General features: G+C 44.1%; 1 protein-coding gene across 11 annotated transcripts in view; it reads right to left on the bottom strand.

Moving 5' to 3' along the window:
• st3gal3a (ST3 beta-galactoside alpha-2,3-sialyltransferase 3a) overlaps window positions 1-3110 on the bottom strand; it is a 739645-nt gene extending 736535 nt beyond the window's left edge. For all 11 annotated transcript variants that reach the window (XM_070886703.1, XM_070886710.1, XM_070886704.1 and 8 more), the window contains exon 1: window positions 2911-3110. The gene's annotated coding sequence lies outside the window, so the exon portion shown is untranslated. The remainder of the gene's footprint in view (window positions 1-2910) is intronic.
• Between the last annotated feature and the right edge of the window lie 12304 nt (window positions 3111-15414).

Here is a 15414-nt window from a genome sequence, read left to right as displayed (position 1 = left end):
TCTCCTGGAATAAAGAGCCTCTGTCACCTCTCTTATGAAGCAGTGGATGGCGAATTGGGAGATATTGCAGATGTTGCCTGCTCCAGCTGGGAAGGATCTGGATGAGAAGAAATTCACAGCCACTGGCAGCGCTGTCCTTGCCCTGGAGTGAGGCTGCAGGTTTGGTTTCAAAAGGTGGCAGAATTCTGGGAGCATTTCCTTCATAAAGCGCAGACGCCTCAGGTGGGTAAGGCCTCCCGCTGAGAGCTCTTCTCACCCTCCTCCTCCTCCGCTTCCCTCAGCAAGCAGCTTGTCCTTCTTCATTGCCTCTACTCAATCTCCTGGTCATGCTGCAGGTCAAGGGGGTTGACAACTGCAACACCCATGACTGGAGCAAGTGGTCTAACCAGAACCCTTGAAGTCACTTGCAGCAGCACTCCCTGGCACCACACCAACTTTAAACAACTCTAGAAAGCTCTGAACACTTCTACAAACTTACACAGAGACAGTAGAAATTAATCAGTAACTCACCTGAGAGTGGTTAAAAATCCCTTTAAATATCGCTGATGGTGAGTTCAGCTGTGCAACATTAACACAGGGCATTACTTTCAACATTGAGGATGAAAATGGCAGGGCTGGCATCAAATCAGCATTGCACGCTGATCCTACGACTCTACATACTTCTGGCGCACGCTCCCAGCACCGACATGAATGCCCTCACCAAGATGCTGTCCAGCGTGGCCCATGCCAGAATTGTGCGCACAAGGCTCAGATGCCATTTTCAACCCAAAATAGCACCCATAGCGCCCAAACAACTGCCGCTACGCAATCAAATTGTTAGCTCCATTCATCTCTGGAAAAAACAGCGTTTGAAATAGCTGACCCACTCGTGAGCTTGTGGGATTTAAAAAAAAAAATCATCTACATTATTACCAGCTTTGTCAACAAGAGCACACTCCAATAACATATAATGCCTGCTTTCCTACTTCAGTTGGGAGGGTTTCAAACATGCATTTCCAGGAAAGATAGGCATGGATTTGGGAAGCGACAACGCGTTCAAGACTTTTAAGAGGAAAGGAAGGTTGGAGATGGGCAGTCGTTTGCATGGACGGAGGGGGTCAAGGGTTGTACTTTTGAGCAGAGGGGTGATGACCACAGATTTGGAGAGGGAGGCCAGTACCTGAGGAGAGAGAACCGTTAACAATGTTAGCTAATATGGGAGCCAGGTTCCAACATAGTTCCAACAATGTGCATATCTGGCGCAGGGCAATAAGTAAGGGACTGACGTTTATTTTCTGATTTTCTTCCCTCACCTTTCCTGAAGATATGACTCATGCCGGAGTAAGCCTAGTAAACTTTATTCATGTGGGAGTTTTCACAATGTTGACCCACTTTTAATCGCTCCACCATTGGCGGCCATGCTTTCAGCTGCCTAAGCTCAGGAATTCCCTCCCTAAACTTCCGCCTCGCTACCTCTCTCTTCTCCTTTAAAACACCCCTTAAAACCTACCTCTTTGATCAAGCTTTTGGTCATCTGCCTTAATATCTTCTTATGTGCCTCAAAGTCAAATTTTGTTTTGTAATACTCCAGTGAAGCAACTTGGGATCTTTTACTCCTGCACATTAAAAGCGCTGGATAAATGCAAGTTATTTTTAGAATTTCATATTTAAATAGTGCAGATAAATTTATAAACTGCTAGAATGTAGTAGAAACTATTGGAAATCTCAATTAAAAACAAAAGCTGCTGTTAATGTGCAGCAGGTCAATCAGCATCATCGCATCTAAAAGAGTCACCAGAACTGATTTTGAAGGCGCCCACCCAAAATGCTGATCTGTCTTTCCCTTTCAAATGCTGACTGATATGCTGTGCATTTTCTGCTTTTACTTCAGATGAAAAATGCGAGAATCCCACTTGTAGTTATATTTAAAATCAAACTGTTTGTTGGAATATGTAGGACCAGACTAATTTCTATTAAGGTCTTGCAACCACTCGCAATTCACACCATCATTGCTGAAAAAAAAGAGTTGTCTTCTTAGGTGGTCCCTCGTATGGAGGATGACTTGCTTCCACACCCATTGAAACACTTGACTGAACTTCACGTCCAACATTATAATATCCTGTAAAACAAAATCCCCTTTGATTCTGGGAAACACCACCGTTGTACAGCTGCAGAAGTTGACACGAAAACAGCGCTGATTTTTTTTAAAATCTGGTGTATATTGTGTAGGAGCTGTAGAATACAAGAGTAGAGTGAATTGCTCCTTGTTACACAAAATATGCAAGTCCATGGATTGATATTAATACATAAACTTAACATCTCACGGCAAAATCGACATAACAAAAACAGATTATCTGGTCAGTATCACACTGCTGTTGGTGGGAGCTTGCTGTGCGCAAATTGGTTACTGCGTTTCCTACACTGCAACAATGACGACACTTCAACAAGTACTTAATTGGCTGTATAGTCTTTCTTTCTTAAAAGTGAACATTTTGCATCTAAACTAGTGCATACAGCACACGTACAGAAATGTATAGACACACACTATAACAGCAAATTACTTCTTGTATTATAGATATTCAGGAGATACAACACCAGACCAGAATTCAGTGCTCCCTTTTATTAGCTGTGTACTGCAGACCTGCCATTATTTTCTTTTGTGGGATTTGTTTTTTTTAAACAGGACCAGCATTTGCTGGTACCATTAAATTAAACACGCAAGTATTTACAACAGCCGAACGCTACAACATGCAGGGCGGAGTTTGAAGGTTTGCAGATTCAAGGGAGAACGGATTGGAACTGTGGGAACTAGTAGTACTTTTTTTGATCTGACGATCTTTTCCTTTATTTATCCTCAAAATTTTTTTTTTTAAAAAAGAGAAATATAAACCTGTACATAGAGCCATTTAAATCAGTTTATATTCTACTCACTAGTTACTCAGTGCCGATGTTCCAGTCACATTCCTGTCGTCCCTCTTTTCCCGGGAGTTCCACAGCCTCTTGAGATAACTTTATTCTCTGACCACAGCGGCAATCATGTGACCAGTTGTCGCGGAGTTGGGTGAAACTTGACCGGAATGTAAACGCAGAGTGTCAGTGTCAGTGCGAACGCCTGCGCTCCGCTCCTGAACGATCCGCGGTCACTGTAACCTCGGCACATTCAGTACACCCTCCTGTACACCAAAAACAGGGCACACATTTCCGTGTGACAACCATGTGATAATCATACACTGATCCAAAATTCTTCAACTTTAAACCAGCCCCCAACTATCCCCAAAGAATAAAGCACCAGATGGGATGGGGGGGGAGGGGCGGGGCAGAATGACTGAGCTCTGCAGAGCTGACGCTGTGACTTAATAATAGTCAGTTACATATTCCAAAGCGCTTTAAACATTTAAAGACTTGAAAGACTTGCATTTATATAGCGCCTTTCACGACCACCGGACCTTCCAAAGCACTTTACAGCCAATTAAGTAATTTTTGGAGTGTCCTCACTGTTGTAATGTGGGAAATACGGCAGCCAATTTGCACACAGCAAGGTCCCACAAACAGCAATGTGATAATGGCCAGATAATCTGTTTTTTAGTGATGTTGATTGAGGGATAAATATTGGTCAGGACACTGGGGATAACTCCCCTCTTCTTCGAAATAGTGCCATAGGATCTTTGATGTCCACCTGAGAGAGCAGACGGGGCCTCGGTTTAATGTCTCATCCGAAGGACAGTTGAAAGGCGATTTGAGGTCTCCGACTGTAAAGCGCATCTAATTACATCATGTTACTGATGATTATATAATCCCCCATAACCCATAATTTGTTTTTGCAGTATAGACCTCAGTAAGCTACTGAAAACTTAACTTCCATTGAGGTCGCACATCCAATCCATATGTTGAGGCAATTAACCAACTAGATGTACTGTCACATTCAGTAAGGCAGAAAAAAGCAAGCAGGCCAGGGCCACAGTCGGTGAAGATATCAAAGGGCGGACATTCGAAATCATGCTTAATTTATCAAGTCGCAGCCACTCAAACCATCACAATAAACTATAAGATGACAGACCTAGGCTTCGGTCACAATTCCCATTTGGTTCATAGAATCATACAGCACCAAACAAGACAATTTGTCCCATTGTGCCTGTGCCAGCTCTGATTCGCCTTTCAAAATTATATGAAATTGTAAATTTTTGAGCCAAAATGCCTGTTTTAGGGCAGTACTGAAAGCTGCTTCAGTAATTGTCCTACGTGAATATAGTCATCTTGGCAGGGTGTCAGACAGCTGGCTATTGGCAAGCATAGAACATACTCCAGCATGAGTCACACCTTCAGAAAAAAGTGGGAAGGAAACTGGGAAAAAAACAATGTCAATCCCATACTTACTGCAATTAAAAGATGTAAAAAAGATTGTTTGATATGCAGTCAACTGAGACAAATTCTTGGTATCTAGATGATATTCAAATTATGTGGGCTTTGAAGGATAATGATTCGAGTTTACAACAACAACAACTTGTATTTATGTAGCACCTTTAATGTAGTAAAACATCCCAAGGTGCTTCACAGGAGTATTATAATACAAAACTTGACACCGAGCCACATAAGGATAAAATAAAATACCCAGACATTAATAGTTTCTGTTGCAGTTAGGTGCCAAAAGCAAATGAACTGTCAGTGGACTAGAAACCACTGTTCACACCTTCGGTCCAAACTTCAGTACCTCTGGAAAGCTGATGCTCCTCCCACCTTTTTGTGGCGATTAGCGCTGAAATTCTTTCATGGCTGGGCCACCCCATATTCAGCCCCAAAAGTGAACAAATGGGTTCCAGCGCTAATGAACCCTTTCAAAGTGCTTTTTTCAGCAGTGTGGCTGTCTTAATTTGAGCGTTATCACCACTGAGAAATTCAGCATGCAGGTAAGGGTTTCTAATGAGCCAGCTGCCCCACTGGCCTTTTTAAAGGCCTGGGTTTGCAGCAAGACCCTGAAGGGGGAAGGAGGTTGGAAGGATGGTTGGTGTAAGAGGTTCAAAGAGAGCCAACAGGAGGAGACCTGGCAGACAGGCAGTACATAATGCATGGAGGGAGATTGCAGGGGAGGTGTCAGGCACCTCTATATGTGTGAGGACACACCCTCTCAGGAGGGTGCTGGCCAATCTGCACCTGGCCCTTCCAGGGTGGTGATTGGTCAATGCCTCCTAGCTCTGGGGCGACAGGGATCCTCCTCCTCCTCCTCCTCCGGTGTTACTGTTGGCTCGACCTCCAAAGGCTGTCCCCCTCATGATGGCCAGGTTGTGCAGCATGTAGCAGATCACAATGATGATGGAGAGCCGTTGAGGAGGATATTGCAAGGTTCCACCAGAGTGGTCCAGGCACCGGAACCTCTGCTTAAGGATGCCTATGCACTGCTTGATGATACACCTGGTGCAAAATGAGTGCCATTGTATGCATGTTCTGGCGCTGTCCTGGGGTTCCGCAGTGGAGTAAGCAGCCAAGTGGATAGGGGATATCCCTTGTCCCCAAGCAGGCAACCGCAATCCTGATTCGGGCTGGTTAAGATGGTGGGCACACTGCGCTGGCACAGAATGAACAAATCATGGCTGCTGCCTCCCTTGCCCGCTACCTCTCTGCATGGTGCTGATGGCAACGCCTTCTCTTGCATGCCGTCCTGCTTCTGAGCGGGTGCACCAGGTGTTGCCCTCCCAACATTCCTCCCATCCTCAGGGTGAACCCTGCCAAGCCATGATCTTATTGAATGGCAGAGCAGGCTTGAGGGGCTGTATGGCCGACTCCTGTTCCTATTCCTTATGTTCTTATGTTCTTAAGCAGGTCTTTGCAGCCTTCAGGCCTTCACTAAAGAGTCAGACCTGAAAGTTATACAAAAGTATGTGCAAACCTCTGAGCAGCACTCAGCAGGATTGAATGGAGCCAAAACAATTAATAAAACTATATGAAAAGATAAATAGAGTGGATTCTGGAATCGGACATAAAAACACTAATAATTAATAAAACTGTATGAAAAGATAAATACAGTGGATGCTGGAATCTGAAATAAAAACACAAATTAATAAAACTATTTCCCTACCAAAGGGCCCCGATCGCGGCAACACTCCAACAGTGTTGCGTTCGAACATTGCATCGAATACCTTGCGGGGACACTGCGGGGAAAGTCTTCCCTCTTTGCAGCTGAAAATCCCCGCCCTTGCTTTTCAGCACGCCGCGGAGCTCACCACTGGAAAGTTACCTTTACAGCGACATCACCATGCCGTTTCCGTTGGACGTGAGCACCGCTCAAATCCCCCCCCCCCCAAAGCTGAATATGGCTCAGGGAGGGAAAATCATTCGACCACGGTGACCGATCGATTTTCGTGGTAGCCGTCCCTTCGGGGACGATGATTTTCGGCCCCCTTTATCCAGGTATTAGAAAGAGTTAATATCGTAATTGTCTGACCACTGAGAAGACTCTGCTTGATTTTCAAATAAACTTGCTTCAATATCAAAGATAGACATATAATATACTTGGGAATTGTCAGGTAGCAATTCTAATACAGAGAAATGCAAAGAGCTTCACATGGGAACAGAAAATCCAGGAAGGGACCATTACTGAAATAGAAAGAAAACAGCATGCATGGAAAATGAAAGAGAACAGGTGTTCCTGATTGGCAATCAACTGAAGCTATCATAACAATGCTCGGTGACAGTAAAGGAAATCAGATGTTGGCACGTATTAAGAGGTTCTCATTGAGCCGAAATAGTGAGGCAATCCTGACACTTTATAAATCATTCCTGCAACGGCAGTTAGAATACTGTTTATAGTATTGGTTGCCACAGTACAAAAAGGATATTGTAGCTTTTGGCGGATAACTGATGAGAGCAACCAGTGTGATTGAGGGGATGTAGGGACTGGATTATGAGGAACGATTGTGTAAATTGGGCATGTTGTCACTGGAAAAGTGAAGGTTTGGAGTTGATGTGATTGCTGTTTTGGGGATTCTAAACGAACTAAGTAATGTAGAGCATGACAAGCTGTTTAACCTTGTTTTGATCAGTCGAACCAGAAGACACAGCCTGCACTCGAAGGGGGCAAAGTCAGCACTAATCTGTGGAAACACCATTTTTGTGAGCAAGTGGTCAGTCCATGGAACATGCTCCCTCGGGAGACAGTGGAGGCAATTAGTACTAACTCATTCAAAATGCAAATACATTTATTTCAGAAAATAACCATTTGGTATACAGTAAATAAGTAATTTGAGACATGACATGGTAAGTATAGCATGCTTGGGAGCTCTTGTCGTTTTATCGTGCGACTACCAGGATGGAAGAATGCAAACTAGATTAACTTTCTTTATTTAATTTAGCAATTTATATGTTCCTATGGGACAGCAGTCCTCAGTTTCCTACTGCATTGCTTATTCCATATGAGGTGGCTAGATGGGGCTCTGTTAAGATTTTCACCCAGAGATTCTGAATATACTCAAAAGACCCAATAGGATTTTACTTAGAATTACAACCAGCCATTTGGCCCAACCAGTCTGTGCTGGTGTTTCTATCCCACACAAGCCTCCTCCCATTCTAGCAACCTCTTAGCATATCTTTCTATTTCCTTTTCTCTCATGTACTCATTTCTTTTGAAAGCATCTAAGCTATTTCCCTCATCCACCTCCTGTGGTAGCGAGTTCCATATTCTAACCATTCTTTGAGTGAAGAAATGTTTCTTTATTTCCCTATTGGATTTATTGGGGGGAAAATTGCAGTTGGAGGCTTCCTTCGGATGAATGCCTCCGACCCGAAAAAAATCTACGAAAATATCTGGTGGTCCCGGAGGAACGTAGGATTCCAGTCGGAGGTCTTCATTCGCTGTGCAGCATACATGTCCTCTGGGTCCACCTATCATGTTAAAAGTTGAACTGAACAGAATTCCAGTATCCATGGAATTGGATACGGGTGCGGGTCAGTCTATCATGAGCAAAAATGCTTTCGAGAGGCTGTGATGCACAAGGCACAAAGACCCAAGCTGAGCCCTATTCATACCAAGCTGAGAACTTACACTAAAGAACTGATCCCTGTAATTGGCAGTGCAGCAGTAAAAGTCTCCTGGGTGGCAGTGTGAGCTGTGAGGAGGACGCTAAGAGGTTGCAGGGTAACTTGGACAGGTTAGGTGAGTGGGCAAACACATGGCAGATGCAGTATAATGTGGATAAATGTGACGTTATCCACTTTGGTGGCAAAAACACGAAGGCAGAATATTATCTGATTGGCAGCAGATTGCCAAAAGGAGAGGTGCAACGAGACCTGGGTGTCATGGTACCTCAGTTATTGAAAGTTGGCATGCAGGTACAGCAGGCGGTGAAGAAGGCAAATGGTATGTTGGCCTTCATAGCTAGGAGATTGAAATATAGGAGCAGGGAGGTCTTACTGCAGTTGTACAGGGCCTTGGTGAGGCCTCACGTGGAATATTGTGTTCAGTTTTGGTCTCCTAATCTGAGGAAGGACGTTCTTGCTATTGAGGGAATGCAGCGAAGGTTCACCAGACTGATTCCCGGGATGGCAGGACTGACATATGAGGAGAGACTGGATTGACAGGGCCTCTATTCACTGGAGTTTAAAAGGCTGAGAGGGGATCTCATAGAAATATATAAAATTCTGACGGGACGAGACAGGTTAGATGCAGGAAGAAGGTTCCTGATGTTGGGGAAGTCCAGAACCAGGGGACATAGTCTAAGGATAAGGGGTAAGGCATTTAGGACTGAGATGAGGAGAAACTTCTTCACTCAGAGTTGTTAACCTGTGGAATTCCCTACCGCAGAGAGTTGTTGATGCTAGTTCACTGGATATATTCAAGAGGGAGTTAGATATGGCCCTTACGGCTAAAGGGATCAAGGGGTATGGAGAGAAAGCAGGAAAGGGGTACTGAGGTGAATGATCAGCCATGATCTTATTGAATGATGGTGCTGGCTCAAAGGGCCGAATGGCCTACTCCTGCACCTATTTTCTATGTTTCTATGTTTCTATGAAGCAGTGCACGAATTACACTCTGGATTGTACCAGGAGATGGCCCCACACTGTTCGGCAGAAACTGGCTGGGAAAAATCCACTGGAACTGGAACGACATCCGAGCGCTTTCGTCCATCGATGACGCCTCATGTGTCCAGGTTTTGAGCAAGTTTCCATCGTTGTTGAGCCAGGCATCGGAAATTTCTCTGGGGCGAAGGTGCATATCCACTTGGTTCCCAGTACATGACCCATCCACCACATGGCACGTGCGGTGCCATACATGATGTGAGAGAAAGTGGAGATCGAGCTGGACAGGCTGCAACGAGAGGGAATCATCACGCCGGTTGAGTTCAATGAGTGGGCCAGTCCGATTGTTCCAGTTCTCAAGGGCGATGGCACGGTCAGAATTTGTGGGGACTATAAAGTAACGATGAACCGTTTTTCGCTGCAGGACCAGTACCCGCTACCCAAGGCAGACGACCTATTTACGACACTGGCAGGAGGGCAGACGTTCACCAAGTTGGACCTGACCTCAGCCTACATGACGCAGGAGCTGGCAGAATCTTCAAAAGGCCTCACCGGTATCATCACGCACAAAGGTCTGTTCATCTACAATAGATGCCCGTTTGGGATTCGATCGGCCGCGGCTATTTTTCAGAAGAACATGGAGAGTCTGGTAAAGTCGGTTCCATGTGCGTGGCTTTCTAGGACGACATATTGATCACAGGTCGGGACACCATTGAACACTTGCAGAACCTGGAAAGGGTTCTAAGTCGGCTAGATCGTGTGGGACTCAGGTTGAAACGCTCGAAGTGTGTTTTCCTGGCACCAGAGGTCGAGTTCTTAGGGAGAAGAATCGCGGCAGACGGCATCAGACCCACTGACGCCAAGACGGAGGCCATCAAGAACGCGCCGAGACCACAGAATGTGACGGAGCTGCGGTTGTTCCTGGGACTCGTCAATTATTTTGGTAATTTCCTCCCCGGATTAAGCACCTTGCTAGAACCTCTACATATGTTGCTACGCAAGGGAGATGACTGGGTATGGGGGAAATCACAAGAGACTGCTTTTGAGAAAGCCAGAAATCTGTTATGTTCCAACAAACTAATTGTTCTGTATGACCCATGTAAACGTTTAGTGCTAGCTTGTGATGCGTCTTCGTATGGGGTCGGGTATGTGTTACAACAAGCAAACGAATCGGGAACATTGCAACCGGTCGCTTAAGCATCCAGGAGATGGTCCAAGGCCGAAAGGGCTTACAGCATGATTGAAAAACAAGCTCTGGCATGCGTTTACGGGATGAAAAAATTGCACCAGTATCTGTTTGGGCTTAAGTTCGAGTTAGAAACTGAACATAAGCCACTCATATCGCTATTCTCAGAGAGCAAAGGTATTAATGCCAATGCCTCTGCTCGCATCCAAAGATGGGCGTCTACGCTGTCAGCATATAACTATGTAATTCGCCACAGGCCAGGCACAGAGAACTGCGCTGATGCTCTCAGTCAGCTACCATTGCCCACCACCGGGGTGGAAATGGCACAGCCTGCAGACTTGCTCTTGGTGATGGATGCATTTGAAAACGAAAAGTCATCTGTTACGGCCTGCCAGATCAGGACCTGGACCAGTCAGGATCCTTTCTGTCCCTTGTAAAAAACTGTGTCCTCCACAGAAGCTGGTCCAGTGACCCAGCAGAGATGCATGAAGAGATCAAGCCATTCCAGCGGCGCAAAGACGAAATGTCCATACAGGTGGACTGTCTTTTATGGGGTAATCGCGTGGTTTTGCCTAAGAAAGGCAGGGAAACCTTCATACGCGACCTACACAATACCCACCCAGGCATAGTAATGATGAAAGCTATAGCCAGATCCCATGTGTGGTGGCCCGGCATCGATTCAGATTTGGAGTCTTGCATGCGCCAATACAACACTTGCTTTCAACTGAACAATGCACCCAAGGAGGCACCGCTATGTTTGTGGTCATGGCCCTTGAAACCGGTGGTCTAGGATCCATGTTGACTTCGCTGGCGTGTTTCTTCACAAAATGTTTTAATTGTTGTGGATGCTTATTCAAAATGGATTGATTGTGTGATAATGTCTGTAAGCACATCCATTGCCACACACGGCCTGCCTGATGTCCTTGTCAGCGCCAATGGGCCGTGCTTCACCAGCGCTGAATTTAAGGAATTCATGACCCATAATGGGATCAAGCACGTCACATCTGCCCCATTCAAGCCCGCATTCAATGGCCAGGCAGAACGGGCAGTGCAAACCATCAAGCAAAGCTTGAAACGCCTGCAGACCCGCCTGTCCCGAGTCCTGCTCAGCTACTGCACAAGACCCCACTCGCTCACCGGGGTTCCCCTTGCCGAACTGCTCATGACTAGGGCACTCAAAACAAGGCTCTCTCTAGTCCACCCTGATCTCCATGATCATGTCGAGGGCAGGCGGCATCAACAAAGCATGTACCATGAATGCACAAATTTGTCACGCGATATTTAACTCCATGACCCTGTATTTGTACTCAACTATGCACCTGGTCCCAAATGCCTTGCTAGCACTTTCATAGCCAAAGAAGGGAGTAAGGTGTTTGAGGTCAAACTGGTAAATGGACTAACTTGCAGAAAGCATTTGGACCAAACCAAACTGCGATTCACAGACAGCCATGACCAACTTAGACTCTCCGATACACATACAAGTGGCAACTGACATCACAGTTGACCACGAAGCTGAACTCATCATCAACAGCAGCCCAGCAAGGCCAGCTGCGCAGCAGCCCAGCGACGGCTCAACCAACTCACCTGCACCTGTGTTTGTACCGAGACGATCGACTAGGGAGCGGGAAGCCCCAAATCGTCTCACCCTGTAAATAAGTGTACTATTGACTTTGGTGGGGGAGTGATGTTATGTATCCAACACCTTGTAACCAGCATTCTAACGCCATCAGAGGGCGCATCTGTTGGAGTCCCAAGGGATCCCAACATCCCTTGGGAGCATTGTATATAAGCAGGTCTGCCATGCTGTGCCGACACTCGAGTCAAAATAAAGAGACTAAGGTCACACTTGTTCAAGTCTACAGTATTCAGTCACATTGCTCTATTTGAGACATAACAAGAATAACCGCCCCCAAAACAAGAAACATAACACAATAAATAAAAAAAATCTCACATTTAAAATTAATTGAAATTGAATGTAATGAAATGTTTTAGAAAAAAAATATTTCTTTGATTTTTTTTTCATGTGTTTTAATAGGGTTAAAAATAAACTTACCTTAATGGACAGGGTTTTAAATATAAAAATGAGATTAAATTTAATTTTTCTATGTTTTAAAACTTTTACGCTGGTAAAAGTAGGCGATAGCAGGCGTAAGATTCTGGGCAAGAGTTGGGCAAAGAGTTGGGGTGCGTTGGATCTGTCAAAATAAATTTTAACAGATTAGAAAAGCCAGTTCTTGGTGCATGTACATCGCGCGCAGAGAACCGGCATTTGCGAGGCCTCGCTGGGTGCGTGCGCATGTCGTACACACCCCGCGAGGCCGCAATTTTCGGCCCGCTATCTTTTATTTATGGTCACTAGTTTTGGATTCTAACACAAGTGGAAACATTCTCTTCCCATCTAACCTGTCCAACCCATTCATAATTTTAAAAACATCCATCTGGTCATCTCTTAAGTCTCTTTTCTAAAGATAAAAGCCCCAACCTGTTCAATCTTTCCTGATAGCTGCAATCGTTCAGTTCTGGTAGTATCCTTGAAAATCTTCTTTTAAGATTTTAGATTCTTGTGTTAAAACAATTCACATATTGTGCAAGTCAAATATTATATTGTTAGTTTCTTTCTACCTTTTTCTGCTTCTGTTTAATTATGTACCTTACTTGTAAAAAAAAAACTGATGGTGTGACCTGGTATTTCTCACCTTTCAGAGTTGCAGGAGAGTGTAATGTGCAACCCACATGGGCTCCAGTGTGTTGCACCAGAATAAAAAGGTAATTTTAGTCTGATATGCTATCCCACTCATGACAGGTATAAGGGTGCAAGTTTCAGTTATAGGAGATTTTGTCTGCTTATGGAAAGTTCTGCAGTGAGCAATCAGTCAATGGTGTTTAGGTGAAAGTCCAAATCATAGCAGCAACAATCGAACTAGACTGCAAGCAATAGAGAAACACAGAACTAAAGAGCTTCCTCAGAATAAGCATTGCCTGACTCCCAGAGGGACTAAATGTTTAATAGGACTGTTTCCCAGGTGATTTTCCCTCATGAGATGAGATGGTCAATTGCTACTTGTACTTAAGAGTTTGAACAGTTGACAAAGAATGACCTTCCCAACCATTGCAAATTTAACATCTGCTCTGAAGGACAGTGCTTTAACAGCTGGGAAGCATTGTAGTGAGTTTACAGAGTAAAATGGATTCACGATTACAGGCATGTCACTTCGGTCTTTCCCCTGACATGCATTTTATGTTTTTATTTGGGTTCATTTTGCTTAGTTAGGTTTCTGGGTAAACCTTCATGAGATCTTTACACTACTTCTGTCAAAAAAAATTCTACAAAATGTTGAAACTCCAGATGAAGTTCAGCATGTTTCTAATTATGGTAAACTGGCACAGTTGTCAAATATTGGAATGATGGTGTAACCTGTTTGATATTAAAGCAGTCAGCAAACCCACTATTTTCCAAAAAGTCTGGACCTCTTTTGGGCCTTACTGCAAGAAATTATTGAATTCAAATACTGCGTAACCATTCGGAACGTAAATGGGAATGCATATACTGGAATTATCCGAATGGAAATGTCTGTGCTAGGATCAGGCCCTGTTCAGTTTAATGCATTTCTAATTGGGTAAGGGAGGAATGGTGGCAAGCACAACTCTGCACGGAATCAGAGTAGCTTCTCATAAAAATGGTGGTGGCTTGAAAGACTTGAGTCATAGAATCATAGAATTATAGGCCCCAATATTGGTGGCCTTACCCCACTGCGGTCTGCTGCAGCCGAGTTTTGCTGCCGTTTTCCTCTCGCATATCATCAGGGGAAATTAATGCGCATATATCACTCCATAACCAGGAACCAGAGGGTCCCTTTTTTAAGACGAGTGCAAAAACAGATGTACAGTCATCACTGGACTGCCTGAGACTTACTAGGGCAACCTTATAAATACAGGGCAACCTCAGACTCACACTGGATTTACTCGAGATTGAACAAATACTGGAACTTCATGAATCAAACCAAATTGTCCAATTCAAATCAGCTGGTATCCTCATAATTAAATACACTACCATATTAATAGATGTTTATTTGATATGCGATGTACACAAAGCTACCACAGTGCTCCATTCAACAATTGGCCGCCTTCTATTACTAGAAATACTTATGTACATAGAGCTCTACTGCCATCATTAACTCCAGATAAAAGATATTCCAATTATGTGCCCTACATGTAACTTTGCATGCGCTGGGAAAATCTGCATTTGAAATGTCACTTTTACGAAGGTGAAACAGTCCCTCTGTGGTCAGGTGGAACAACACATGGGTGAGTAACATTTTGCATCATTCAATGGCAAGACCTGGGCTCACTACACCAAAAGATTCAAGTTTGGTGAGTTCCAAATCTCAGTTACTCTGCTGAATGAAACACATGAGAAAGGAGGGGAAACTGAAGGGCAAGTCAACTTGCAAACATACCTGTGCATATTTTAGTCATTTGTTTAAAAGTGAATTGTGCATGCCGCAAAAGTACCTTCAAAGAGAGGGAATTAAAAATACAATTTGATTTTAATATTTTTCGAGATTAATAAATGATCACAAAAAACTGCTAAGTTTATCTTCAACCTGACAGGTAGTAATTACTGATATAAAACATATCACTGTATAGCAAAGAATCTTTGCGTATGTATAGTATCAAAGAAGGCACTCAAATAAACATCATAGCCTCTGGTAAAATAATTTATTTACCTGTTTTGAAAACTGCAATGAACATTGAGTATGTAAAGGGTTAAATAATTCATATTCTGCAGTGACTTTTGTTTTGGTTTTATTGCTGCAAAGAATTGGGAACATAAGAACTTAAGAACAGGAGCAGGAGTAGACCATTCGGCCCTTCGAGCCTGCTCCACCATTCAATATGATCATGGCTGATCTTCTACATCAACTCCACCTTCCCGTACTATCCCCATTTCCCTTGATCGCCTTAATATCCAAAAATCTATAGATAGCTGTCTTGAATATAGTCAACAACTGAGCATCCATAACCCTCTGGGGTAGAGAATTCCAAAAGATTCACCACCCTTATGGTGGGGGAATCTATTCTTTTTCATTGCTTTATTCCTATTCAAGTGTGTCAGCCGTGGCTCAGTGGGTAGCACACTTGCTTTTGAGTCAAAGGTTGTGGGTTCAAAACCCACTCTAGGGACTTGAGTACATAAATCTAGGCTGACACTCCAGTGCCGTGCTGAGGTATTGCTGCACTGT

The sequence above is a fragment of the Pristiophorus japonicus genome, chromosome 8, assembly GCF_044704955.1.
Source record: "Pristiophorus japonicus isolate sPriJap1 chromosome 8, sPriJap1.hap1, whole genome shotgun sequence".
Classification (NCBI taxonomy): domain Eukaryota; kingdom Metazoa; phylum Chordata; class Chondrichthyes; family Pristiophoridae; genus Pristiophorus; species Pristiophorus japonicus.
This window is presented reverse-complemented; position numbering and strand designations above follow the sequence as displayed.